Source organism: Siphateles boraxobius, unplaced genomic scaffold, assembly GCF_051911475.1.
Source record: "Siphateles boraxobius isolate OS27281-9 unplaced genomic scaffold, OSU_SipBor_1 17, whole genome shotgun sequence".
Taxonomy (NCBI): Eukaryota; Metazoa; Chordata; class Actinopteri; order Cypriniformes; family Leuciscidae; genus Siphateles; species Siphateles boraxobius.
The window spans coordinates 1,712,501-1,738,807 of NW_027508777.1; the positions used below are offsets into that span (position 1 = coordinate 1,712,501).

A 26,307-nucleotide genomic window follows, 5' to 3' on the forward strand; every position below is an offset into this window, starting at 1 on the left:
AAATACATTAAAACACCCTAGCAACACCATAGCAACCACCCAAAATACCCTACAACACCCTAGCAACACCATAGCAACCACCCATAACACCCTAACAACCACCCAAAATACCTTAAAACACCCTAGCAACACCATAGCAACCACACAAAATACCCTAGCAACACCATAGCAACCACCCAGAACACCCTAGCAACCACCCAAAATACCCTAGAACACCATAGCAACCACCCAGAACATCCTAGCAACCATCTAACAACCACCCAGAACACCTTAGCAACCACCCAAAATACCCTAGAACACCCTAGCAATACCATAGCAACCACCCAGAACACCCTAGCAACCACCCAAAATACCTTAGAACACCATAGCAACCACCCAGAACACCCTAGCAACCATCTAACAACCACCCAGAACACCTTAGCAACCACCCAAAATACCCTAGAGCACCCTAGCAACACCATAGCAACCACCCAGAACACCCTAGCAACCACCCAAAATACCCTAGAAAACCATAGCAACCACCCAGAACACCCTAGCAACCACCTAACAACCACCCAGAACACCCTAGCAACCACCCAAAATAGAATAGAAAACCCTAGTAACACCAAAACAACCACCCAGAACACCGTAGCAACTGCCTAGCAACCACCCTGAACACCCTAAAACCACCCAAAATACCTTAAAACACCCTAGCAACCATCCTAAATAGCGTAGAACACCCCAGCAACACCATAGCAACCACCCAAAATACCCTAGAACACCCTAGCAACTGCCTAGCAACCACCCAGAACACCCTAGCAACCACCCAAAATACCTTAAAACACCCTAGCAACACCATAGCAACCACCCAAAATACCCTAGAACACCCTAGCAACTGCCTAGCAACCCCCAGAACACCCTAGCAACTGCCTAATAACCACCCAGAACACCCTAGCAACATCCCAAAATACCTTAAATCACCCAAGCAACACCATAGCAACCACCCAAAATACCCTAGAAAACCCTAGTAACACCTTAGCAACCACCAGAAAACCCTAGCAACTGCCTAGCAACCACCCAGAACACCCTAGCAACCACCCGAAATACCCTAGAACACCCTAGCAACACCATAGCAACCACCCAGAACACCCTAGCAACCCCCCAAAATACCTTAAAACATCCTAGCAACACCTTAGCAACCACCCAAAATACCCTAGAACACCCTAGCAACCACCCAGAACACCCTAGCAACCACCTAACAACCACCCAGAACACCCTAGCAACCACCCAAAATAGAATAGAAAACCCTAGTAACACCAAAACAACCACCCAGAACACCGTAGCAACTGCCTAGCAACCACCCTGAACACCCTAAAACCACCCAAAATACCTTAAAACACCCTAGCAACCATCCTAAATAGCGTAGAACACCCCAGCAACACCATAGCAACCACCCAAAATACCCTAGAACACCCTAGCAACTGCCTAGCAACCACCCAGAACACCCTAGCAACCACCCAAAATACCTTAAAACACCCTAGCAACACCATAGCAACCACCCAAAATACCCTAGAACACCCTAGCACCTGCCTAGCAACCCCAGAACACCCTAGCAACTGCCTAATAACCACCCAGAACACCCTAGCAACCACCCAAAATACCTTAAATCACCCTAGCAACACCATAGCAACCACCCAAAATACCCTAGAAAACCCTAGTAACACCTTAGCAACCACCAGAAAACCCTAGCAACTGCCTAGCAACCACCCAGAACACCCTAGCAACCACCCGAAATACCCTAGAACACCCTAGCAACACCATAGCAACCACCCAGAACACCCTAGCAACCCCCCAAAATACCTTAAAACATCCTAGCAACACCATAGCAACCACCCAAAAAAGCCTAGAACACCCTAGCACCACCATAACACCCTAGCAACTGCCTAGCAACCACCCAGAACACCATAGCAACTGCCTAAAAACCACCCAAAATACCTTACAACACCCTAGCAACACCATAGCAACCACCCAGAACAACCTAGTAACCACTCAGAACACCCTAGCAACTAATATAAACTTCAAACTACTTTAAAATTCAAACTAAATTTAAACTTTAAACTATAAACTAATTTAAACTTCAAACTACTTTAAACTTTCTGGTCCAAACTTTCTTTCTATCTATCTATCTATCTATCTATCTATCTATCTATCTATCTATCTATCTATCTATCTATCTATCTATCTATCTATCTATCTATCTATCTATCTATCTATCTATCTATCTATCTATCTTTCTTTCTAACTAATCTTTCTTCATTTCTTTCTAACTAATCTTTCTATCTTTCTTTCTCTCTTTCTTTCTAATCTTTCTTTCAATCTTTCAATCTTTCTTTCTTTCTTTCTTTCTTTCTTTCTTTCTTTCTTTCTTTCTTTCTTTCTTTCTAACTAATATTCCTTTCTAACTTTCTTTCTTTCTAACTAATCTTTCTTAAACATTTAAACTAATAAACGCATCTATCTATGACACTTATCTATCTATCTATCTATCTATCTATCTATCTATCTATCTATCTATCTATCTATCTATCTATCTATCTATCTACCCATTCTTTCTTTCTAATCTTTCTTTCTTTCTTACTAATCTTTCTATCATCTAACTATTTCTATCTATCTATCATCTGACTATTTTATTTATCTATCTATCTATCTATCTATCTATCTATCTATCTATCTATCTATCTATCTATCTATCTATCTATCTATCTATCTATCATCTGACTATTTTATCTATCTATCTATCTATCTATCTTTTTCTTTCTTTCTTTCTAACTAATCTATCTTTCATTCTTTCTTTTTAAATAATCTATCTTTCTTTCTATCTTTCTTACTTTCTTTCTAACTAATCTTTCTTTCTTTCTAACTAATCTTTCTACCTTTCTTTCTTTCTTTCTTTCTTTCTCTTTCTTTCTAACTAATCTTTCTATCTCTCTTTCTTTCTAATCTTTCTTTCTGTCTTTCTAACTAATCTTCCTTTATAACTTTCTTTTCTTTCTATCTAACTGATCTTTCTTTATTTCTAACTAATCTTTCTATCTTTCTTTCTTTCTCTCTTTCTAACCTTTCTTTCTAACTAATCTTTCTTTCTTCCTTTCTTTCTTGCTAACTAATCTTTCTTTCTAACTAATATATCTTTCTTTCTTTTCTAACTAATCTTTCTTTCCCACTAGAAACACCCAGGCAACTTTAAATTACTTCAAACTATACTTTAAACTTTAAACTACTTTAAACTATTTAAAACTTTAAACTAATTTAAACTTTAAACTATTTAAAACTTTAAACTAATTCAAACTTCATACTACTTTAAAATTCAGACTAATTTAAACTTTAAACTAATTTAAACTTTAAACTACTTTAAACTTTACACTACTTTGAAATTCAAACTAATTTAAACTTTAAACAACTTTAAACTTTAAACTTCTTCAAACTTTCTGGTCAAAACTTTCACAAGCCAACTTAAAGTTTGTCTCGACGAACTTTTTTTTCTTCTTCTTCTTCTTCTTCTTCTTCTTTTTCTTAACCAAAATTTTCTGACTCTAACTCCTCCTAGAGTTTTAACTCTACAAACTCCAAACTCGGGTCAGACCTTCAGACTGTTCTGACTCGAGTTGCTATATCTTTTCAGACTGATTAAACTTTCAGTTTTCTTAAAAATTAATATTAAAAACCATAAAAATCCAATTGACTTTCATTGCAACAGTTCAAATTGAGCCATGGCTACGGTGGCCCAGTAGTGTACAACACAAAAACTCAAATCTAAACTCCCTGAAGCCCTAGATTCAATTAAACAACCATTCTATATGTACTAATGAACTTATCTATCTATCTATCTATCTATCTATCTATCTATCTATCTATCTATCTATCTATCTATCTATCTAATAATCTTTCTTTCTTTCTAACTAATCTTTTTTCTTTCTAACTAATCTATCTTTCTTTCTTTCTAACTAATTTTTCTTTCTTTCTTTCTTTCTTTCTTTCTTTCTTTCTTTCTTTCTTTCTACTTAATCTATCTTTCTTTCTAACTAAGCTATCTTTCTTTCTCTTTCTTTCTTTCGAACTAATCTTTCTTTCTAACTAATCCATCTTTCTTTCTTTCTTTCTTTCTTTCTTTCTTTCTTTCTTTCTTTCTTTCTTTCTTTCTTTCTATCTTTCTTTCTTTCTTTCTTTCTTTCTAACTAATCAATCTTTCTTTCTAAATAATCTATCTTTCTTTCTTTCTTTCTAACTAATATTTCTTTTTTCTAACAAATCCATCTTTCTTTCTAACTAATCTTTATTTCTTTCTAACTAATATTTATTTCTTTTTAACTAGTCTATCTATCTATCCATCTATCTTTCTTTCTAACTAATCTATCTATCTTTCTTTCTAACTAATCTTTCTTTCTTTCTAACCAATCTATCTTTCTTTCTTTCTAAGTAATCTTTCTTTCTTTCTTTCTTTCTTTCTACTTAATCTATCTATCTTTCTTTCTAACTAATCTATCTTTCTAACTAATCCATCATTCTTTCTTTCTTTCTAACTAATCCATCTTTCTTTCTAACTAATCTATCTATCTTTCTTTCTCTGTCTTTCTTTCTAACTAATCTTTCTTTCTAACTAATCCATCATTCTTTCTTTCTTTCTAACTAATCCATCTTTCTTTCTAACTAATCTTTCTTTTTTCTAACAAATCCATCTTTCTTTCTAACTAATTTTTATTTCTTTCTAACTAATCTTTCTTTCTTTTTAACTAATCTATCTATCTTTCTTTCTAACTAATCTATCTATCTTTCTTTCTAGCTAATCTTTCTTTCTAACCAATCTATCTTTCTTTCTTTCTAACTAATGTATCTTTCTTTCTAACTAATCTATCTTTCTTTCTTTCTAACTAATCTTTCTTTCTTTCTTTCTTTCTTTCTTTCTTTCTTTCTTTCTTTCTACTTAATCTATCTTTCTTTCTAACTAATCTATCTATCTTTCTTTCTCTTTTTTCTTTCTAACTAATCTATCTTCCTTTCTTTCTAACTAATCTTTCTTAATCTATCTTTCTTTCTTTCTCTTTCTTTCCTTCTAACTAATCTTTCTTTCTTTCTAACTAATCCATGTTTCTTGATTTCTTTCTTTCTAGCTAATCCATCTTTCTTTCTAACTAATCCATCTTTCTTTCTAACTAATCTTTTTTTTCTAACAAATCCATCTTTCTTTCTAACTAATCTTTATTTCTTTCTAACTAATCTTTCTTTCTTTCTAACTAATCTATCTATCTTTGTTTCTAACTAATCTTTATTTCTTTCTAACTAATCTTTATTTTTTCTAACTGATCTATCTATCTTTCTTTGTTTCTAACTAATCTTTATTTCTTTCTAACTAATCTTTCTTTCTTTCTAACTAATCTGTCTTTCTTTCATTCTAACAAATCTATCTATCTTTCTTTCTAACTAATCTATCTTTCTTTCTTTCTAATTAATCTTTCTTTCTATCTAACTAATGTATCTTTTTTCTTTCTAACTAATCTTTCTATCTTTCTGACTAATCTATCTTTTTTTCTAACTAATCTATCTATCTTTCTTTCTTACTAATCTTTCTTTCTTTCTAACTAATCTTTCTTTCTAACTAATCTTTCTTTCTTTCTTTCTAACTAATCTATCTATCTATCTTTCTTTCTAACTAATCTATCTTTCTTTCTTTCTTTCTAACTAATCTTTCTTTCTAACTAATATTTTTTTCTTTCTAACTAATCTATCTATCTTTCTTTCTTTCTAACTAATCCTTTCTTTCTTTCTTTCTTTCTTTCTTTCTTTCTTTCTTTCTTTCTTTCTTTCTTTCTTTCTTTCTTTCTTTCTTTCTAACAAATCCATCTTTCTTTCTAACTAATCCTTTCTTTCTTTCTTTCTAAACTAATCCTTTCTTTCTAACTAATCTATTTTTCTTTCTATCTAACTAATCTTTCTTTCTTTCTTTCTTTCCAACTAATCTATCTTTTTATTTCTAACTAATTTTTCTAACTAATCTATCTTTCTTTCTTAACTACTCTATCTTTCTTACTAATCTTTCTTTCTATCTATCTTTCTTTCTAACTAATCTTTCTTTCTATCTAACTAATCTTTATTTTTTCTAACTGATCTATCTATCTTTCTTTGTTTCTAACTAATCTTTATTTCTTTCTAACTAATCTTTCTTTCTTTCTAACTAATCTGTCTTTCTTTCATTCTAACAAATCTATCTATCTTTCTTTCTAACTAATCTATCTTTCTTTCTTTCTAATTAATCTTTCTTTCTATCTAACTAATGTATCTTTTTTCTTTCTAACTAATCTTTCTATCTTTCTGACTAATCTATCTTTTTTTCTAACTAATCTATCTATCTTTCTTTCTTACTAATCTTTCTTTCTTTCTAACTAATCTTTCTTTCTAACTAATCTTTCTTTCTTTCTTTCTTTCTAACTAATCTATCTATCTATCTTTCTTTCTAACTAATCTATCTTTCTTTCTTTCTTTCTAACTAATCTTTCTTTCTAACTAATATTTTTTTCTTTCTAACTAATCTATCTATCTTTCTTTCTTTCTAACTAATCCTTTCTTTCTTTCTTTCTTTCTTTCTTTCTTTCTTTCTTTCTTTCTTTCTTTCTAACAAATCCATCTTTCTTTCTAACTAATCCTTTCTTTCTTTCTTTCTAAACTAATCCTTTCTTTCTAACTAATCTATTTTTCTTTCTATCTAACTAATCTTTCTTTCTTTCTTTCTTTCCAACTAATCTATCTTTTTATTTCTAACTAATTTTTCTAACTAATCTATCTTTCTTTCTTAACTACTCTATCTTTCTTACTAATCTTTCTTTCTATCTATCTTTCTTTCTAACTAATCTTTCTTTCTATCTATCTTTCTAACTAATCTTTCTTTCTAACTAATCTTTCTTTCATTGAAACTAATCTTTCTATCTATATATTATTCATCTATCTTTCTAACCAATCGTTTTATTTCTTTCTAACTATTCTTTCTTTCTGACTAATCCATCTGTCAAACTTCAAACTACTTTAAACTTCAAACTACTTTAAACTTATTCAAACTCTCTGGTCTGGCTTTCTCAAGCCAACTTAAAGTTTGTCTCATCAAACTTTTTTTTCTAGTTATTATTATCATTCTTCTGAGCGCAAAAATTTACAACTCTAACTCCTCCTAGAGCTTTAACTCCACATACTCCAAACTCGGCTCAGACACTCAAATTGTTCTGCCTCGGTGTGCTATATCTTTTCAGACTGATCGGACTTACGGTTTTCCTAAAAATGACGATCAAAACCCCCAAAAAAACCCCATTGACTTAACATTGCGGAATGTTCAGATTTTCAAACTCCTCAACTGACAAAAATTCAAATCTAACATCCTTGAAGCCCTAGACTGAATCAAACTGCCAATCTATATACTATATGAGCCATTGAGACTCATTTAAACTAATAAACTCATATATCTATGACACTTATCTATCTACACTTAAACTCTTGAACTCATAATAAATTAATAAACTCTAAACTTGAACTCTTAGACTCATTTAAACTTATAAACTCTAAACTCATAAACTCGTACACTTATAAACTCCTACACTTATAAACTCATAAATACATACACTTATGAACACTTAAACTCATAAATTAATAAACTCTGAACTCCTACTCATTTAAACTTATAAACTCTAAACTCATAAACTCGTTCACTTATAAACTCATGAATTCATACACTTATGAACTCATGAATTCATACACTGATAAACTCAGAGCTCATAAACTCATACACTTATAAACTCATGAATTCATACACTTATGAACTCTTAAACTCATAAATTAATAGACTCTGAACTCTTACTCATTTAAACTTATAAACTCTAAACTCATAAACTTTGACACTTATGAACTCATGAAATCATACACTTATAAACTCATAAACTTATAAACTCATGAATTCATACACTTATGAACTTTCATGAATTCATACACTTATGAACTTTTAAACTCATAAATAGTACACCATAGCAACCACCCAGAACACCCTAGCAATCACCCAAAAAACCTTGGAACACCCTAGCAACACCATAGCAACCACCCAGAACAACCTAGCAACTGCCTAACAGCCCCGCAGAACACCCTAGCAACCACTCAATATACCTTAAAAAAGCCTAGCAACACCATAGCAACCATCCAAAATACCCTAGAATACCCTAGCAACATCATAGCAACCACCCAGAACACCCTAGCAACTGCCTAGCAACCACCCAAAATACCTTAAAACACCCTAGCAACAACATAGCAACCACCCAGAACACCCTATCAACTGCCTAGCAACCACCCATAACACCCTAGCAACCACCCATAACACCCTAGCAACCACCAAAAACACCTTAAAACACCCTAGCAACACCATAGCAACCACCCAGAACACCCTAGCAACTGTCTAAAAACCCAGCAGAAAACCCTAGCAACACCATAGCAACCACCCAAAAAAGCTTAAAACACCCTAGCAACACCATAGCAACCACCCAGAACACCCTAGCAACTGCCTAGCAACCACCCAGAAGACCCTAGCAACCAACCAAAAACCTTAAAACACCCTAGCAACACCATAGCAACCACCCAAAATACCTTAAAACACCCTAGCAACACCATAGCAACCGCCCAGAACACCCTAGCAACCACCCAGAACACCCTAGCAACCATACCAAATAGCATAGAACACCCTAGCAACACCAGAGCAACAACCCAGAACACCCTAGAAACAGCCTAACAACCACCCAGAACACCCTAGCAACCAACCAAAATACCTTACCAACCACCTAGCAACCACCCAGAACACCCTAAAAACCACCCAAAATACCTTAGCAACCGCCTAGCAACCACCCAGAACACCTTAGCAACCCACTAGAAACACCCTAGCAACGTTAAATTACTTCAAACTATACTTTAAACTTTAAACCACTTTCAACTATTTAAAACTTTAAAATACTTTAAACTACTTTAAACTAATTTAAACTTCAAACTACTTTGAAATTCAAACTCATTTAAACTTTAAACTAATTTAAACTTCAAACTACTTTGAACTTTTTAAAACTTTCTGGTCCAAACTTTCACAAGCGAACTTAAAGTTTGTCTCGACGAACTTTTTCTAGTTAAGTTGGCTTGTGAGAGCCAACTTACAGAAATCCTATTTAAACTTATTAAGTAAGCTTGTAAGAGCCAACTTACTGAAATCCTATTTAAACTTATTATTATTATTATTATTATTCTTGCAGTGAAATTTCTATATCAAACTCCTCCTAGAGCTTTAACTCCACATACTCCAAACTCGGCTCAGACACTCAAACTTTTCTGACTCGAGTTGCTATAACTTTTCTAACTGATCGGACTTACAGTTTTCCTAAAAATGACGATCAAACTCGGGAAAAATCCCATTGACTTAACATTGCGGAATGTTCAGATTTTCAAACTGGCCAACTGTCAAAAATTCAAATCTAAACTCCTTGAAGCCCAAGACTGAATCAAACTCCCATTTTATATACTATATGAGCCATTGAGACTCATTTAAACTAATAAACTCATCTATCATGACACTTTTTTATCTACACTTAAACTCTTAAACTCATAATAAATTAATAAACTCTAAACTTGAACTCTTAGACTCATTTAAACTTATAAACTCTAAACTCATAAACTCGTACACTTATAAACTCATACACTTATAAACTCATGAACTCTTACTCATTTAAACTTATAAACTCTAAACTCATAAACTCGTACACTTATAAACTCATGAATTAATACACTTATGACCTCATGAATTCATAATCATATAAACTCATACATTTATGAACTCATGAATTCATACACTTATGAACTGTAATGAATGAATAAACTCTGAACTCTCACTCATTTAAACTTATAAACTCATAAACTCGTACACTTATAAACGCATGAATTCATAAACTTATGAACTCATGAAATCATAAACTCAAACTCGTACACTTATAAACTCAAACTCATAAATTAATAAACTCTGAACTCTTACTCATTTAAACTTATAAACTCTAAACTCATAAACTCTTAAACATAAACTCATAAACTTATAAACTCATGAATTCATACACTTATGAATTTTCATAAATTCATACACTTATGAACTTTTAAATTCATAAATAGTTCACCATAGCAACCACCCAGAACACCCTAACAACTGCCTAGCAACCACCCAAAATACCTTACAACACCCTAGCAACACCATAACAACCACCCAAAATACCATAGAACACCCTAGCAACACCATCCGGTTGTTAAGTCGTGACGTAACCGCTCTCCATAATACTGTTTCCGGGTCCAAATGCCGGGTCCTCTCTACCTACTTACCGCTTTCGCCCAAGTTTTAACATGCCGCAGTGCTGTGTCCCGTGTTGTTTAAACAGATCGGAGTTAAAAAAACAAGTGACATTCAACTGTCATTCTACCGCTTTCCCTGTGACGAGAAAGATAAGAGGAAATGGCTGCAGTTGATAAGGTAAGTTACAAATCTTAAACGAATGAAGAAACTTTGGCGCCAGTGGGTGCTATCCTTAACACCCACTGGCGCTGAAGCGAAACCAGCCCTTTAAGAAAAGGGTTTATGTAGTCTATGGGTTTTATATGTTGTTTGTTGCTATAAACTAGTGGTGGGCCGTTATCGGCGTTAACGTGCTGCGTTAACGTGAGAATCTTATCGTGCGATAAAAAAAACATCGCCGTTAATCTATTCTCAAAGTTGGGTTGGGATCATAAAATAGCTTTTTCGAATATCGTTATATTTTCGCGCAAATTGCGCAGCAGGGTATTTTCCTGTCAGGGACACAAGGTGTATACTTTTACATGTTACGTTGGGCGATCGTTCCTCTCGTTACTTTACATGTTGTTAAATGAGTTCCAAGCGCGCTGTATTTTATGGGCATGAGCGATGCTCAATTTACAACTGAATCACTCTTTTGGGTCGATTCTGTTCAAAGACTTCATCAAACAAGTTGGAAGATCTGACTAAATCGGTTCGCGAATCAGTTCTGTTCAGTTCCTCACGCACTGAATCACTGAAGCGCGTTCAATCACACTCAACACGGAGTCGTAACAGGAAGATTTAAGAACACCAAGAGCTACAGTTTAGTCTAGTGAAAGCAAATCTGCAAATCATTACATCCGATGCAATTTGGATTTAGAAAATATCATTCTACGGAAACGGCTAATGTCTTTCTGTTGGAAAATATAAAGGCTAAACTGGAGAAGGGTGGGGTGGTTGGAGCTATTTTCCTTGATTTAAAAAAAGTTTTTGATTTGGTTAATCATGAGGTTTTAATTAGTAAATTATCAAAGTTAAATTTTTCATTAGATGCCATTAAATGGATAAAATCATATATTACAGACAGAAAACAATGTGTTCGTGTGGATAATAACATCTCCCAAATAACTGATATTAATTTGGGTGTACCCCAAGGTTCTATTTTGGGTCCCCTGTTATTCAGTCTATACATTAACGATCTACCTGAGGTCTGTCTACCTAATGTCACCTGCCAGATGTATGCTGATGACACTGTCATATATCTACATGCTACAAGCAAGAGAAAAGCTGCAGAAGAGTTATCGGCTACAATGGTTAAAATCTCAAATTGGTTAGCAAACTCGTGTCTGCACCTTAATACTGATAAAACAATGTGTATGTTTTTTTCGAAATCCACAAATAGAGATATAGACCCAGATATCATAGTAGCAGGGAAAAGACTTCCAGTAGTTCAAGAGTTAAAATATCTGGGAATAATAATAGATTCATGTTTTTCATTTAAAACACAGGTGAAAAAGGTCACAAATAGAATTAAATTTAATTTGGCAAATTTCAGACACATTAGGAATAATTTGACTACAGAGGCCTCAAAGTTATATATTAATGCTATGATCATATCACACATTAACTACTGTCTTACCAGTTGGACACAGACAAGTCGGACTACATTACGATCAGTTGAAATACTTTACAAACGGGCCTTAAAAACGTTAGATAAAAAGTCAAATTCATATCACCATTGTAAACTTTTAATTAAATATGACCTGTTAAATTGGGAAAACATGATTAAGTTTGCAGATATTTTACTTGTATATAAAATTTTTCATGGTAGGGCTCCCCCCTCCGCTCAATAAATTTGTCCAACAAAATGTTAACTCATCCACCAGAGCATCTACAAGAGGGGATTGTAAAATACCATGTAAAAAAAGTAGCTTTGGACAGTCGGCTTTCTCTTTTCGAGCAGCTCATGCATGGAATACCATACCCACAGAACTAAGGAAGATCACGTCTATCAAATCATTTTCTAAATCCATAAAACATTGGTTATTAACAAATCAAATATGTTGCCATAATACAGAATAATGTGTTTGTATTTATTATGTTTTTATTTTTTTTTATTGTAGTAGTGTATTTATTGTTTAAATGTTTAACCTGCTAGGGACTGCAGATGAAAATTAGCCTGTATGGCTAAATCTGGCACATTTACATGTTGGACCTTGTACCCATGTTAATTAATGTGCACTGTCCCTTTAAATAAAGAAACTCAAACTCAAACTCAAACTCAAATGCATCATATTTTTTGCCAGCGATGAAGATCTTTATTAGTTGAACATCTTCATAAGCTGTCTGTGAATGAATGATTCCACAGGACGATACATTCGATTTCATTTCATTCAGGTAATACATTTTACCACCAAACAGATTATTACGCCACGATAGCACTACTAACAAGTATGACATTATCCGTTGGACATATACATTAATTTATAGGCTACAAAATAAATAAGCTACCATTGTGTACAGTTTATGAAATGAACACCCGCCATCCCGCGGTAATGTGTGTTGCGCAGGGGCATAGTCAGACGAATAGTTTACATTGATTGAAACTAGTTTGTTTAAAAAGGATGAGGCTTTTGCCGGTAAAGGCAGGTTCACATAAAATCATAATGACATATGACATTATTTTTCGATCTAACTAGCATCTGGTTTGGCGATGCGAAAAAAGGACTGTAGCTACATCGTGCTTATTATTTTCTTCTTCTTCCAATTAGCCTAAGTTACTATGTTTAAAAAAAAACGACGAAAACATGTTACTTGTTCAATTAATAAACAGTTTGTTTGATGACAAATCGCTAAAGATGAAATTGGCCTCCCTTTCTGTCATTGTAATTGTGCGTTTTATTTATTTATTTTATTTTATAATTTTCTTTGAACGATATTCGACTTTTGCTCCTCTATTGTCGAATGGCATTTTTGGCAGAAATTCACATCCCTACGCGAGGCAAACTACTCTCAAGACTTACTTTTAGACATTATTTGGGTAGCACACATATTCTGAATGCCTTCGGCAGAATTCAAATGAGCCATTTTAATCTAGATTAATTCCAAGATTCCAGTGAGATTAATCTAGATTAAAAAAATTAATCTATGCCCACCTCTACTATAAACCCAAATCTGCATCATGTTTCGTTTGTCAGGCCTTGTTTTGCCGCCTAGTTTAGATGAAACTAAGTTACCTAGCTATGGCTAACTAGCTAACGTTAGCTTTGACAACAGTCTATAGACAAGTCGAAGCATGAAGATGTGTGTACATAGCAAGGAAAAACATTAGACCAGTTATGATAATCTGCTAACGTTTCTCATTTGTCTGAGATATAAGATCAGACTCATGTCTATTAATGTACTACAACCTGAAACAAACAAACCCCCTTTTAGTGAATTACAGTATTATATTATATTAGGTGTTATCAAAACTTCACATGTAGTAAGTCAGTCAGGTCACTAGGAAAATACTACAACCTTTGGAACATGAAAAAGTACTTTAGGTGAATTACAGTAATTATTTCATAAACCTATTTATTTGTTGTATGTACAGCAAGCGAGGTATTGTAAGAATTTCACCTGAAATAAGTCTTTCTGGTCAATAGGAACATGGTACAACTTTTGAATAATAAAAAATCCCTTTGGTGAATTAATGAAATTTGATTCTAAAAATAAGAAGAAGTAATCTTTGAATAATAAAAAAATCCCTTTGGTGAATGAATGTAATTTGATTCTAAAAATAATAAGAAGTAATCTTTAAACAAATCTTTTTTTACAGACGTGAAAACTTCATCCCAAACTGCAACTCTAGGGTGTGCAGTTGGCATTTCCCCAATGGAAAAGCTGCTGGGCCATCAAGATTTGCTTGGAATGAGGGGAAGACTTTCCAATTCCCAGAGCACCTCAGCCATCTCCCTAAACGAAAGAAACAACTGGTCCCCAGCAATGGTAAGGATGAGGGAACGGATGCTGACATGGTAGAGACCCCATGTACTTCAAAAAGTCTTGTGGCACTTGAGGTGGAGAATGAGATGCTGAGGGAAGAGAATGAAAAATTGAAAAAACAATTGGAGAAACAGAAACAAATTTTTTCCTTCAGTCAAATTTCTAATAGTCCTGACAGAGTTCAATATTTTACTGGATTGCCTGATGTTGCCACTGTCCTGTTTTGGGAAGCGCTTCTTTCTAAATTTGAGCTAAAATATCATTCTGATTGGACTGTCCAAATTATGCCCTTAGTTGATCAATTGCTCCTGACCTTAATGAAGCTTAGACTAAATTGCGGCCACATAGACCTTGCAACAAGGTTTAATTGTAGCACAGCCACAGTAACCAACATCTTCACCACCATCATTAGTGCCCTGTATGAGATTTTGTATGTCGGTTTGCTTGAGAACAACATAACCTCCACAGGCAAGAATCAAACATCGCTGCCAGGCTGCTTCCAGCCTTTCCCTAACTGTAGGATCGTGCTCGACTGCACAGAGGTTGCCGTCTCTAACACAGAGAGGCTTGATGCACAGTGCCATTTGTACAGCCAGTACAAAGGACGAACCACACTTAAGGCTTTAATAGGTGTTGCGCCTAATGGAGTTATTACCTTTGCCACTGACCTGTACGGTGGGAGTGCCTCAGACAAGGCAATAACAGCTGACTGTGGACTTCTCCAACATTTACATCCTGGCGATATGGTTATGGCAGACAAGGGCTTCACAATTCGGGACATTTTGCCAGAAGGAGTTTCCCTGAACATCCCGTCTTTCCTCGTCAATGGACAATTTATGCAGGAGGAAGTGAACAACAACAGATTCATTTCAAAAGCTAGGATACATGTGGAGCGTTCAATTCAGCGACTGAAATTGTTTCACATTTTGGACCACATTCCATACCAGTTCAAACAAAATATAAACAAGATACTTAAAGTGTGTGTGTGTCTTACAAATGTACAAACACCCATTCTCCGTGAAATTGGATGAGTTAACTATTGTATATACATGAAATTCTGGGTGTAATTCATGTCTGTATATAAATAAACAACACCATAGCAACCACCCAAAATACCCTAGAACACCCTAGCAACACCCTAGCAACCACCAGAACACCCTAGCAACTGCCTAGCAACCACCCAGAACACCCTAGCAACCACCCAAAATACCTTAAATCGCCCTAGCAACACCATAGCAACCACCCAAAATACCCTAGAACCCCCTAGCAACACCATAGAAACCAACCACAACATCCTAGCAACCACACAAAATACTTTACAACACCCTAGCAACACCATAGCAACCACCCAGAACACCCTAGCAACTGCCTAGCAACCACCCAGAACACCCTAGCAACCACCCAGAACACCCTAGCAACTAATATAAACTTCAAACTACTTTAAAATTCAAACTACTTTAAACTTCTAACTACTTTAAACTATAAACTACATCAAACTTCAAACTACTTTAAACTAATTTAAACTTCTAACTACTTTTAACTTTAAACTAATTTAAACTTATTTAAACTTTAAACTAATTTATACTCCAAACTACATTAAACTAAAAACTACTTTAAACTTCAAACTAATTTACACTTTAAGCTAATTTACATATTAAACTAATGTAAACTTCAAACTACTTTAAACTTCTTCAAACTAATTGGTCCAAACTTTCACAAGCCAACTTAAAGTTTGTCTCGACGAACTTTTTCTAGTTATTATTAAGTTGGCTTGTGAGAGCCAACTTACTGAAATCCTATTTAAACTTATTATTCTTCTTCTTCTTCTTCTTGCAGTGAAATTTCTATATCAAACTCCTCCTAGAGCTTTAACTCTACTTACTCCAAACTCTGCTCAGACACTCAAACTGTTCTGACTCGAGTTGCTATATCTTTTCTAACTGATCGGACTTACGGTTTTCCTAAAAATGACGATCAAACTCGGAAAAAACTCCCATTGATTTAACATTGCGGAATGTTCAGATTTTCAAACTCCCCAACTGCCAAAAATTCAAATCTAAACTCCTTGAAGCCCTAGACTGAATCAAACTGCCATTTTATATACTAAATGAGCCATTGAGACTCATTTAAACTAATAAACTCATCTATCATGACACTTTTCTATCTACACTTAAACTCTTAAACTCATAATAAATTAATAAACTCTAAACTTGAACTCTTAGACTCATTTAAACTTATAAACTATAAACTCATACACTTATAAACTCATAAATACATACACTTATGAACTCTTAAACTCATAAATTAATAAACTCTGAACTCTTACTCATTTAAACTTATAAACTCTAAACTCATAAACTTTGACACCTATGAACTCATGAAGTCATACACTTATGAACTCATGAATTCATACACTTATGAACTCAGAGCTCACAAACTCGTACACTTATAAACTCATGAATACATACACTTATGAACTCTTAAACTCATAAATTAATAAACTCTGAACTCTTACTAATTTAAACTTATAAACTCTAAACTCATAAACAGTGACACTTATGAACTCATGAAATCATACACTTATAAACTCATAAACTTATAAACTCATGAATTCATACAGTTATGAACTTTCATGAATTCATACACTTATGAACTTTTAAACTCATAAATAGTTCACCATAGCAACCACCCAGAACACCCTAGCAACCACCCAAAATACCTTACAACACCCTAGCAACACCCTAGCAACCACCCAAAATATCCTAGAACACCCTAGCAACACCATAGCAACCACCCAGAACACCCTAGCAACTGCCTAGCAACCACCCAAAATACCTTAAAACACTCTAGCAACACCATAGCAACCACCCAGAACACCCTAGCAACCACCCAAAATACCTTACAACACCCTAGCAACACCCTAGCAACCACCCTAAATAGCCTAGAATACCCTAGCAACACCATAGCAACCAACCAAAAAACCTTAAAACACCCTAGCAACACCATAGCAACCACCCAAAATACCCTAGAACACCCTAGCAACACCATAGCAACCACCCAGAACACCCTAGCAACTGCCTAGCAACCACCCAAAATACCTTAAAACACTCTAGCAACACCATAGCAACCACCCAGAACACCCTAGCAACCACCCAAAATCCCTTAAAACACCATAGCAACACCATAGCAACCACATATAACACCCTAACAACCACCCAAAATACATTAAAACACCCTAGCAACACCATTGTAACCACCCACAATACCCTACAACACCCTAGCTACACCATAGCAACCACCCATAACACCCTAACAACCACCCAAAATACCTTAAAACACCCTAGCAACACAATAGCAACCACCCAAAATACCCTAGCAACACCATAGCTACCACCCAGAACACCATAGCAACCACCCAAAATACCTTAAAACACCATAGCAACCACCCAAAATACCATAGAACACCCTAGCAACACCATAGCAACCACCCGAAACACCCTAGCAACCACCCAAAATACCCTAGAACACTATAGCAACCACCCAGAACACCCTAGCAACCACCTAACAATCACCAAGAACACCTTAGCAACCACCCAAAATACCCTAGAACACCCTAGCAACACCCTAGCAACCACCCAGAACACCCTAGCAACCACCCAAAATACCCTAGAACACCATAGCAACCATCCAGAACACCCTAGCAACCACCTAACAACCACCGAGAACACCCTAGCAACCACCTAAAATACCCTAGAACACCCTAGCAACACCATAGCAACCACACAAAATACCTCGGAAAACCCTAGCAACACCATAGCAACCACCCAGAACACCCTAGCAACCACCTAACAACCACCCAGAAACCCCTAGTAACCAACCAAAATACCTTAGAAACCACCTTGCAACCACCCATAACACCCTAGCAACCACCTAAAATACCTTAGCAACCACCCAGAACACCTTAGCAACTCACTAGAAACACCCTAGCAAATTTAAATTACTCCAAACTATACTTTAAACTATTTTAAACTTCAAACTACTTTAAAATTCAAACTAATTTAAACTTTCAACTAATGTAAACTTTAAACTACTTTAAACTTCAAACTACTTTAAACTTCTTCAAACTTATTGTTCCAAACTTTCACAAGCCAACTTAAAGTTTGTCTCGACAAACTTTTTCTAGTTATTCTTCTTCTTCTTGCAGTGAAATTTCTATATCAAACTCCTCCTAGAGCTTTAACTCTACATACTCCAACATCGGCTCAGACACTCAAACTGTTCTGACTCGAGTTGCTATATCTTTTCTAACTGATCGGACTTACGGTTTTCCTAAAAATGACGATCAAACTCGGAAAAAAATCCCATTGACTTAACATGGCGGAATGTTCAGATTTTCAAACTCCCCAACTGTCAAAAATTCAAATCTAAACTCCTTGAAGCCCTAGACTGAATCAAACTTCCATTCTATATACTATATGAGCCATTGAGATTCATTTAAACTAATAAACTCATCTATCTATCTATCTATCTATCTATCTATCTATCTATCTATCCATCTATCCATCTATCTATCTATCTATCTATCCATCTATCCATCTATCTATCTATCTATCTATCTATCTATCTATCTATCTATCTATCTATCTATCTATCTATTTATCTATCTATCTACCTATCTATCTATCTATCTATCTATCTATCTATCTATTTATCGATCCATCTATCTATCATCTGACTATTTTATCTATCTATCTATCTATCTATCTATCTATCTATCTATCTATCTATCTATCTATCTATCTATCTATCTATCTATCTATCATCTGACTATTCTATCTATCTATCTATCTATCTATCTATCTATCTATCTATCTATCTATCTATCATCTGACTATTTTATCTATCTATCTATCTATCTATCTATCTATCTATCTATCTATCTATCTATCTATCTATCTATCTATCTATCTAGATCTATCATCTGACTATTATGTATCTATCTTTTTCTTAATTTCTTTCTAACTAATCTATCTTTCGTTCTTTCTTTCTAACTAATATTTCTTTCTTTCTAACTAATCTATCTTTCTTTCTATCTTTCTTTCTTTCTTTCTTTCTGTCTAACTAATCTATCTTTCTTTTCTAACTAATCTATTTCTTTCTATATAATCTTTCTTTCTAACTAATCTTTCTTTCTTTCTTTCTTTCTTTCTTTCTTTCTTTCTTTCTTTCTTTCTTTCTAACTAATCTATCTTTCTAACTAATCTTTCTTTCTTTCATTTTAACTAATCTTCCATTCTAACTTTCTTTCTTTCTTTCTAACTAATCTTTCTTTCTAACTAATCTTTCTTTCTTTCTAACTAATCTTTCTATATTTCTTTCTCTCTTTCTTTGTTCTTTTTTTCTTTCTTTCTTTCTTTCTTTCTTTCTTTCTTTCTTTCTTTCTTTCTTTCTTTCTAACTTTCTAACTAATCTCTCCTACTAATCTGTCCTTTCTTTCTTTCTTTCTTTATTTCTTTATGTCTTTCTTTCTTTCTTTCTTTCTTTCTAATTAATCTTTTTTCTACCTTATCTTTCTTTTTTCTTTCTTTCTAACTAATCTTCCTTTCTTTCTAACATTTCTAAAATACCCTACAAAACACCATAGTAACCCCCCAAAATAGCCAAGAACACCCTAGCAACACCATAGCAACCACCTAGAACACCCTAGCAACTGCCTAGCAACCACCAGAACACCCTAGCGACCCCCCAAAATACCTTAAAACACCATAGCAACACCATAGCAACCACCCAAAATACCTTAAAATACCCTAGCCACCACCCAGAACACCCTAGTAACCGTCTAACAACCACCAGAACACCCTAACAACCCTCCAAAATACCTTAAAATACCCTAGCAACACCATAGCAACCCCCGAAAATAGCCAAGAACACCCTAGCAACACCATAGCAACCACCTAGAACACCCTAGCAACTGCCAAGCAACCACCAGAACACCCTAGCGACACCCCAAAATACCTTAAAACACCATAGCAACACCATAGCAACTACCCAAAATACCTTAAAATACCCTAGCCACCACCCAGAACACCCTAGTAACCGTCTAACAACCCTCCAAATACCTTAAAATACCGTAGCAACACCATAGCAACCCCCCAAAATAGCCAAGAACACTCTAGCAACACCATAGCAACCACCAGAACACCCTAGCAACCCCCCAAAATACCTTAAAACACCCTAGCAACACCATAGCAACCACCCAAAATACCGTAAAATACCCTAGCAACCACCCAGAACACCCTAGTAACCGCCTAACAACCACCAGAACACCCTAGCAACCCCCCCAAAAATACCTTAAAATACCCTAGCAACACCATAGCAACCCCCCAAAATAGCCAAGAACACCCTAGCAACACCATATCAACCACCTAGAACACCCTAGCAACTGCCTAGCAACCACCAGAACACCATAGCAACCCCCCAAAATACCTTAAAACACCATAGCAACACCACAGCAACCACCCAAAATACCTTAAAATACCCTAGCAACCACAAAGAACACCCTAGAAACCGCCTAACAACCAACCAGAACACCCTAGCAACCACCTAAAATACCTTAAATCACCCTAGCAACACCATAGCAACCGCCCAAAATACCCTAGAACACCCTAGCAAAACCATAGCAACCACCCAGAACACCCTAGCAACCACCCAAAAAATCTTAGAACACCCTAGCAACACCATAGCAACCACCCAGAACAACCTAGCAACTGCCTAACAACCCCGCAGAACACCCTAGCAACCACCCAAAATAGCCTAGAACACCCTAGCAACATCATAGCAACCACCCAGAACACCCAATTTACCGCCTAGCAACCACCCAGAACACCCTAGCAACTGCCTAGTAGCCACCTAGCAACCACCCAGAAAACCCTAGCAACCAACCAAAATACCTTAGCATCCACCTAGTAACCACCCAGAAAACCCTAGCAACCACCTAAAATCCTTTAGCAACCACCTAGCAACCACCCAGAACACCCTAGCAACCCACTAGAAACACCCTATCAACTTTAAATTACTTCAAACTATACTTTAAACAACTTTAAACTTTAATTAAAACTTTAAACTAATTCCAACTTTAAACTAATTTAAACTTCAAACTAATTTAAACTTTCCACTAATTTAAACTTCAAACTAATTTAAACTTTAAACTAATTTAAACTTCAAACTACTTTAAAATTCAAACTAATTTAAACTTCAAACTACTTTAAACTTCAAACTACTTTAAACTTCTTCAAACGTATTGGTCCAAACTTTCACAAGCCAACTTAAAGTTTGTCTCAACGAACTTTTTCTAGTTAGTGGTGCTTGCCATAGGCAAAGCAACACTAGTGTTACTGTGCATACTTATTATTAGTGGTGCTTGCCATAGGCAAAGCAACACTAGTGTTATTGTGCATACTTATTATTAGTGGTGCTTGCCATAGGCAAAGCAACACTAGTGTTATTGTGCATACTTATTATTCTTATTCTTATTCTTATTCTTATTATTAGTGTGAATGCTTTCAAGCATTCACACTATTGAAATCCAAATCTTTATTATTATTAGTGTGAATGCTTTCAAGCATTCACACTATTGAAATCCAAATCTTTATTATTAGTGTGAATGCTTTCAAGCATTCACACTATTGAAATCCAAATCTTTATTATTATTATTATTATTATTATTATTATTCCGTATTCTTCCACGGTCGCTTATAACTCCTCTCTACTTTGTGCTACAAAAACCATTCAAGTATCAAAATGTTCAGCTTTTCAAGGACATGTGTGCTATTATTTTTCTTTTTTATAACTTTTATACTTTTTAAATTATTAATCTTTTTGTGCATTTTTTTTAACATGTAAGTCAATGGAGAATTCTTCAAATCCTGCTTTATGCTCCTTCTGCTTTCAAAGCCCACTACTTGTGCATACTTTCAGCTATTTTTGTCATTTCAACTTTAAAATGTTGAGAAATCTTTAAGCTATTAACGTTGTATTCAACTTTTTGAAATCTTTTATACTTTTTTCACAATCTCTACTTTAGTCTCATGAAGTTTTTCAAGCCGTTTCTCAGATTTTAATGGAAGCGGATGAGAGAGACTGTTCAGAGCTAGAGCACGTGATGTCATCTGCTAGAGTGAGCCAGCTTGAAAACTAATCGTAAAAAATAATTTTTAAATCGCTGGCCTGGCCACAATTTTAACTCTTCGGGCATGTAATTATACTTGAAACGTAGGTATTTTTGTTGTGCTTCCTCACGTGTGTTTAATAAATCCCTCGGACTTACAGTTTTTCCTCTGTGTCCTTCCAAAGGACAAGAGTGACAGACAATCCTCCATTGGCAGCAATTATAAATTCAGGTCAAACTTTGGTCCGTAATGCTCTGATCACTAGTTTTTCAACTTGCCAAAGTGGTCTCTTTTTTCAACTCTATCCACACAAAAAATACATCACATCGTTCACAAAGGCCTTGTCTCGCTCACGGTCAGGTCATTTCGCCGATACAACCTATAGTTTTGTCTCTAGGGAGGTTTGTTCGAGGCCAAGTATCAGCGATTTTGCCCTCTGTCTAAATAGGAAAGCTGATTGCACAGGTGATGTTGATTAGCACAGATCAAAGGGGCACAGATCAAAGGGAGACACACATTATTGGTCCTGTGTTCTGATTGGTGCACAGTCACTGAGCTCTTTTCTGAAGGAACTTTACAGGTTTTTGTTGCATTTATGCTTCTGCTTCTCCTGTTCTCCCTCCCTCTTCCCTCCTCTTCTCCTCCTTCCATCCTCTACTCCTCCTCTTCTCCCCTCCTTTCCTAATCTCTTATTCTCCTTTCTACTCCTCCTTTTATCCTCTTCTATCTATCTGCCTGTCTAACTATTTGACTTTCTGTGTCCAAATTATCCATCTATCTATCTATCTATCTATCTATCTATCTATCTATCTATCTATCTATCTATCTATCTATCTATCTATCTATCTATCTATCTATCTATCTATCTATCTTTCTCTTTGTAACTAATCTATCTTTCTTTCTTTCTTTCTACCTAATCCTTATTTCTTTCTTTCTACCTAATCTTTCTTTCTTTCTAACTAATCAATCTTTCTTTCTTTCTAACTAATCCTTCTTTCTTTCTTTCTTTCTTTCTTTCTTTCTTTCTTTCTTTCTTTCTTTCTTTCTTTCTTTCTTTCTTTCTTTCTTTCTTTCTTTCTTTCTACCTAATCTTTCTTTCTTTCTTTCTACCTAATCTCTTTCTTTCTAACTAATCCATCTTTCTTTCTTTCTAACTAATCCTTCTTTCTTTTTCTTTCTTTCTTTCTTTCTTTTTTCTTTCTTTCTTTCTACCTAATCTTTCTTTCTTTCTTTCTTTCTTTCTTTCTTTCTTTCTTTGTTTCTACTTAATCTTTATTTCTACCCTAATCTATCTTTCTTTCTTTCTTTCTTTCTAACTAATCTATCTTTCTTTCTTACTAACTAATCCATCTTTCTTTCTTTCTAACTAATCGTTCTTTCTTTCTTTCTTTCTTTCTTTCTTTCTTTCTTTCTTTCTTTCTTTCTTTCTTTCTTTCTTTCTACCTAATCTTTCTTTCTTTCTAACTAATCCATCTTTCTTTCTTTCTAACTAATCCTTCTTTCTTTTTCTTTCTTTCTTTCTTTCTTTCTTTCTTTCTTTCTTTCTTTCTTTCTTTCTTTCTTTCTTTCTTTCTTTCTTTCTTTCTTTCTGTCTTTCTTTTTTTCTTTCTTTCTTTCTACCTAATCTTTCTTTCTTTCTTTCTTTCTTTCTTTCTTTCTTTCTTTCTTTCTTTCTTTCTTTCTACCCAATCTTTCTTTCTTTCTAACTAATCCATCTTTCTTTCTTTCTTTCTAACTAATCCATCTTTCTTTCTTTCTAACTAATCCTTCTTTCTTTTCTTTCTTTCTAACTAATCTATCTTTCTTTCTTTATATCTAATCTATCTTTCTTTCTAACTGATCTATCTATCTTTCTAACTAATCTATCTTTCTAACTAATCTATCTTTCTTTCTTTCTAACTAATCTATCTATCTATCTATCTATCTATCTATCTATCTATCTATCTATCTATCTATCTATCTATCTATCTATCTATCTATCTATCTATCTATCTATCTATCTATCTATCTATCTATCTATCTATCTATCTATCTTTCTTTCTTTCTAACTAATCTATCTTTCTTTCTTTCTAACTAATCTATCTATCTTTCTTTCTAACTAATCTATCTATCTTTCTTTCTTTCTTTCTTTCTTTCTTTCTAACTAATCTTTCTTTCTTTCTAACCAATCTATCTATCTATCTTTCTTTCTAACTAATCGATCTTTCTTTCTAACTAATCTTTCTTTCTTTCTTTCTGACTAATATTTCTTTCTTTCTAACTAATCTATCTTTCTTTCTATCTATCTTTCTTTCTAACTAATCTATCTTTCTTTCTAACTAATCTATCTTTTTTCTTTCTTGCATTTCAAGCATTCACACGCATGTTCCGCAGGAAATGCAATTTTTCTAGTTATTATTATTATTATTATTATTATTATTATTCCGTATTCTTCCACGGTCGCTTATAACTCCTCTCTACTTTGTGCTACAAAAACCATTCAAGTATCAAAATGTTCAACTTTTCAAGGACATGTGTGCTATTATTTTTCTTTTTTATAACTTTTATACTTTTTAAATTATTAATCTTTTTGTGCATTTTTTTTAACATGTAAGTCAATGGAGAATTCTTCAAATCCTGCTTTATGCTCCTTCTGCTTTCAAAGCCCACTACTTGTGCATACTTTCAGCTATTTTTGTCATTTCAACTTTAAAATGTTGAGAAATCTTTAAGCTATTAACGTTGTATTCAACTTTTTGAAATCTTTTATACTTTTTTCACAATCTCTACTTTAGTCTCATGAAGTTTTTCAAGCCGTTTCTCAGATTTTAATGGAAGCGGATGAGAGAGACTGTTCAGAGCTAGAGCACGTGATGTCATCTGCTAGAGTGAGCCAGCTTGAAAACTAATCGTAAAAAATAATTTTTAAATCGCTGGCCTGGCCACAATTTTAACTCTTCGGGCATGTAATTATACTTGAAACGTAGGTATTTTTGTTGTGCTTCCTCACGTGTGTTTAATAAATCCCTCGGACTTACAGTTTTTCCTCTGTGTCCTTCCAAAGGACAAGAGTGACAGACAATCCTCCATTGGCAGCAATTATAAATTCAGGTCAAACTTTGGTCCGTAATGCTCTGATCACTAGTTTTTCAACTTGCCAAAGTGGTCTCTTTTTTCAACTCTATCCACACAAAAAATACATCACATCGTTCACAAAGGCCTTGTCTCGCTCACGGTCAGGTCATTTCGCCGATACAACCTATAGTTTTGTCTCTAGGGAGGTTTGTTCGAGGCCAAGTATCAGCGATTTTGCCCTCTGTCTAAATAGGAAAGCTGATTGCACAGGTGATGTTGATTAGCACAGATCAAAGGGGCACAGATCAAAGGGAGACACACATTATTGGTCCTGTGTTCTGATTGGTGCACAGTCACTGAGCTCTTTTCTGAAGGAACTTTACAGGTTTTTGTTGCATTTATGCTTCTGCTTCTCCTGTTCTCCCTCCCTCTTCCCTCCTCTTCTCCTCCTTCCATCCTCTACTCCTCCTCTTCTCCCCTCCTTTCCTAATCTCTTATTCTCCTTTCTACTCCTCCTTTTATCCTCTTCTATCTATCTGCCTGTCTAACTATTTGACTTTCTGTGTCTTTCTTTCTTTCTTTCTTTCTACCTAATCCTTATTTCTTTCTTTCTACCTAATCTTTCTTTCTTTCTAACTAATCCATCTTTCTTTCTTTCTAACTAATCCTTCTTTCTTTTTCTTTCTTTCTTTCTTTCTTTCTTTCTTTCTTTCTTTCTTTCTTTCTTTCTTTCTTTCTTTCTTT

The 26,307-nt window shown here is 34.6% G+C and overlaps 1 long non-coding RNA gene and 1 pseudogene across 4 annotated transcripts in view; one reads left to right on the forward strand and one right to left on the reverse strand.

The window, feature by feature from the left end:
- Positions 1-24,843, reverse strand: part of LOC143740228 (uncharacterized) — a 27,872-nt gene extending 3,029 nt beyond the window's left edge. Inside the window, exons 1-2 of one of the 4 annotated variants that reach the window (XR_013204804.1) lie at positions 24,271-24,843; positions 2,482-2,842 (exon numbers count right to left, since the gene is read on the reverse strand). This is a non-coding gene — a long non-coding RNA (uncharacterized LOC143740228). Of the gene's footprint in view, positions 1-2,481; positions 2,871-6,047; positions 6,078-19,393; positions 19,409-24,270 lie in introns of those variants that run through there. The other 3 variants (XR_013204801.1, XR_013204803.1, XR_013204802.1) reach the window with 3 other exon arrangements.
- LOC143740172 (uncharacterized) lies at positions 10,426-15,372 on the forward strand (annotated as a pseudogene).
- Positions 24,844-26,307: the final 1,464 nt, after the last annotated feature.